This window comes from Ambystoma mexicanum, chromosome 6p (genome assembly GCF_040938575.1).
Source record: "Ambystoma mexicanum isolate Mex_15411 chromosome 6p, UKY_AmexF1_1, whole genome shotgun sequence".
NCBI classification, from domain to species: domain Eukaryota; kingdom Metazoa; phylum Chordata; class Amphibia; order Caudata; family Ambystomatidae; genus Ambystoma; species Ambystoma mexicanum.
In genome coordinates, this window is record NC_090935.1 from 643280272 (window position 1) to 643284596 (window position 4325).

The window sequence follows — 4325 nt, forward strand, 5'->3', positions numbered from 1 at the left end:
GTTGTGCATCCATGGGCATGGATAAATTGCATGGTTGCATGGTGGCTATGTTGGCAGTGCATGGGTGTCATGTCATGTGAGGGGGGATCCGGTGGTCACTGGTTGCTGTCAGTGCGGCCTAGTGCCTCACAGGGGTTTTGATTGCTTTCTGTCTGCAGGGTTGTGCAGTCATTGTTGCATGTGTCACTGTGGTACTTACCACATTCAGCTTGGCTGCTGGCTCCTAGCTCTGCTGTGCCCACTCCCTCGATCTCGACCATGTGCAGTATCCCACTGACCATCTCCTCCCACGGTGTCAGTAGCAGGGGTCTTCTGTGCCACCTCCAGCAGCAGCGGTCTCCCGGCGGTGATTGCAATGAGGGTTCTGACCCTGGACTTTAGGTCATTCCACCTCTTCTTCATGTCCTCTACGTCACGTTGGACGTGCCCTACAGCCACCATCTTGTCCCGGACTTTTGCCCATATGTAGTTTTTGCGCTGTTGGCTGGTCTTCCTGTGAGATGGATTGGCAATCACTTGCTCTGCCAACACTGTGAGCTCCTGCTTGCTGAATTTTGGCTTCCGCTGCCTCATATCACACACCCTGGATTTGCCCTTTCCTGTGGACATGTTTGCCCTTGGCTCGGGGTCTCGATGGCACTCCTATCTCAAGATATTTGATGGATTGTGTTTTTCAAAATCGCCACTGTGGAATTTCCTTTTATAGCGATGACCAATTTCCGCATGCAGAATTACTACTGGAGAAATGTCCGTGGACTGCCATGGCAGCAATGGTAATTCCGCAAACAGGGTTTTCAGTGGTAACTCTGTGAGGCGGATTTACCATTACCGCCATTGCTGTGTGCATGTGCATGCCAGGCTGTAATTTGGAAGAGATTCTGCCCTGATGCACGGCGGTAAAGGTAAATTTGCATCAGCGGATTTACAGCCGAATTTCCAACGAACTCGTAATGAGGCTCTATGTGCTAAATTAAAGACACTGAACAGAATATCCTCCTTCCTCCAAAGAATTATAAGAATTTTCTACACAATCAACAAGTATTTGGTCTGGCCACAAAAATATGACACATTCAGTTACAGACACTAAATGCACTTTCCTGTCTAACAAGAATTCTAACACTTGGTTTGCAACTTTGCAAGGAGCAGTTATTTGGTCAGCCCACAAAAAGGTGACACACTGATTGAAAAGACACTGACTATAATCTTTTTCTGCTGCCAAAGAATTATAAGTCTTTGCTACACACGCAAAAAGTACTTGTTCTGTCCACAAGAAGACATCACACTCATAGACAATGGGCCTCATTACAAGAAGGGCGGAATGGGATTAACGGTGCCGGTAATGGTGCCGGCGTCGTTAATCCCATTCTGCTCTATTACGAGGTTCCCTCGTGGGACCCGCTCTGGACATCTGGTTTTACTAGACGTCCAGAGCGGGTCCCGCGAGGGGACCAGGGAGCTAACAACGGGCCCGTTATTAACAGGCCCGTTATTAACAGGCCCGTTGTTAGCTCCCTTCCCATTCCCATTGAGCCCTATGGGGGCTCAAATGGGAATGGGGAAGGACCGGGTCTTGGTTCCCTGAAGGAGGAAATACCGGGCCCTCCAAAGTCGGAATGGCCCGGTATTTCCCCATTCAGGGAACCCGGACCCAGATACGATTTTGGAGGCAACCATGCCCTTATTAAGGACATGGCTACCTCCAAAGTCGTAATGAGGCCCAATGAGTGCACTCTCTTGAATAAAAAGAACTCTGTGGGCCTCATTACGAGGCTGGCTGTAGCCGTGCCCTTATTAAGGGCACGGCTGCCGCCATTAATGAAATTTTACTGGGTCCATGGAATGGGCAATTACCGGGTCATGCCGACCTTGGCGGACACGGTAATTGCCCATTCCATGGACCCGGTAAAAATTAATCCCAATTCCCATTTGAGCCCAATAGGGCTCAATGGGAATGGGTAGAGAGCTAACAACGGGCCTGTTAATAACGGGCCCGTTGTTAGCTCCCTGGTCCCCTCGCAGGACCCGGAAAGGACGACTGGTCTGACCAGATGTCCTTTCCGGGTCCTGCGAGGGGACCTCATGATAGGGCAGAGTGGGTTTAATGGCACCGGCACCATTACCGGTGCCATTAAACCCATTCCGCCCGCCTCGTAATGAGGCCCTATGACTTTTTATTTTCAACTTCGCATGCAACAGGTATTTGATCTGACTACAAAATATTGCACCCTGAGTAACAGCCGCTAAATGTAATACCTTAACTTCCACAGTCTCCAAACAATGTGGTGATATGCAAGGAGATAAGTCACAAAAATAGACTATCCTATTTCAGTTTTCTTCCACTCGCTCAACTGAGTGCCATTTTAATTTTGTACCTATCTTTCAGCTAAATCCTACTTAAATTACATCCCTCTCTTTCAACTAAATCATATTTTCGTTTTATATCTCTCTCGCAACTAAATCCTATCAAGTTTCTACCTCGCACTCAACTAAAGCCTATCAATTTCTGTCTTTCAACTAAAGCTCATTCTCTCAACTGCTATACAACCTCCACCCTCTGACAACATAAGATTAATTCTGAAAATGAACCACACATGCCCATGTTTATTTCATTTTAGCCTGAACCCCAGCTATTGCCCTGCCTGAACCACACACAAAGTTTGGGAAAGTGAGTTTCGCATGAAATGCCTAAATTCGGGTGGTTGGGTTTGTAGCTAAATATGTTTGCCTCAATTCTCATAAGACCATTGTTGAAGGTTCTTACAAATGGGTGAGTAAAAACTGTATTTACAAGTTATTTTACATCTTAACAGAAATAAAGCGGTCAAGATTTAAAATGTCAGAGATGCAGTGATGCTAGCAGAGTGTGCTGGCTGAAGGACCACACTAGATCGCTGGATCAGGCTGGGCAATAGATACATGCATTTATAGCCATGGAGATAGATGAGCAGGCAGACAGGCTGACAAAGAGGTGGACAAACAGACAGACAGATAGATGGACAGACAGACAGATAGAGTAAGGAAGAGAACATGGCAGACAGTGATAGACCAAAAGGCAGACAGGGAGGTCAGCACCAGACCCACTGCTAAACAGGCATACAGTAAGGTAGGCAAAGAGACAGATAGGTAGAAAAATAGACAAACAGCCAATAAGGGATCAACAGGAAGCAGTTAAATAGACAGAGATTAGTAGACAAAGCAATAGATGGATAGTTACAGATACACACTTACATACGTACATATAGACATATACACACGCACACATACAGATGAATAGGATGAGTGGATGGAGTGGGGTGGAAGGGATAGAGGGATGAATAGTTGTGTTGATGATTGGATTCATGGATTCATGGTTTCATGGATTATCTTGTCATGGATTCATGCCTGGACAGAAGGATGAAATAATGATTATGTTGTGAGCTTGAGATTGAGATGTGGTAAAGGGTAGCATGCTGGCCCAGCTGCTAAGGCTTGGTGTGGGATGATCCAGCTAATGAAGCTGGAGGCAGCAGATCAACCTCAATAAGGAAACAGAGAGAATACAAAAAAGTCCTTGGTGAATATCTACTGTGATTGTGTTCAGTCTTATTTGTGTGAACATGTCCTTGATATATTGCCTTTAAAAAATCATTAACTTAAAATGCAATAAAAGAATTTCAAATGCACAGTAAAGCACGCCGCAGAAACAACTTTATTGTGCTGCTGACTACTGGGAAACATACAAGTCCCCAAAGTGATGATAGGGCAAATATAGGTTGCGTGATCTAAGTTGACATGGATGGGTGTGGCTACAAATCTTTGTGGCCCAATTGTGGTTTCTTGTGATTGGATTTATGAGGCATCGCTAAAATAATTATTAACCACTGTGCTACTCGCCAAGAGCAATATATTTAAGTCAAAGTGCTTTACAATCCCAGTGCCAACTTTGGTTCAAGACCATCCCTTGATATTACTGCCAATAAGACATGACTTTGCTATAGCAAAACGACCAATCTACGAAGAAGCAATCAAGCTGCGAACCCATTATGTGGTGACACTCAAGGCCTGGGATCGCCTGTCGCCCTGTCGCCATCAGTGCAGCAGGCACACCGAGTGTATAATGGTAGAAAGAGCTAACTCACTTCAACAATGTCTGTGTACGATAAGAAATGAAACAATGGGGTTTTAATGTGAACATGCTTACAGTGCAGTGCCGACAACAGGGAGCCATACACCCTGAGTACTGACTAGTTATCTCCATTGCCCTGAATCTAATGATCTTTGTAGTCCAGGTCTTAACTGAATGAATGGGTTGTTGCACTCCAGAGACAGGCACCATGTTTCTTACC

General features: G+C 45.6%; 1 pseudogene; it reads right to left on the minus strand.

Moving 5' to 3' along the window:
• Positions 1-1500: 1500 nt before the first annotated feature.
• Positions 1501-1641, minus strand: LOC138512407 (small nucleolar RNA SNORA49; annotated as a pseudogene).
• Positions 1642-4325: the final 2684 nt, after the last annotated feature.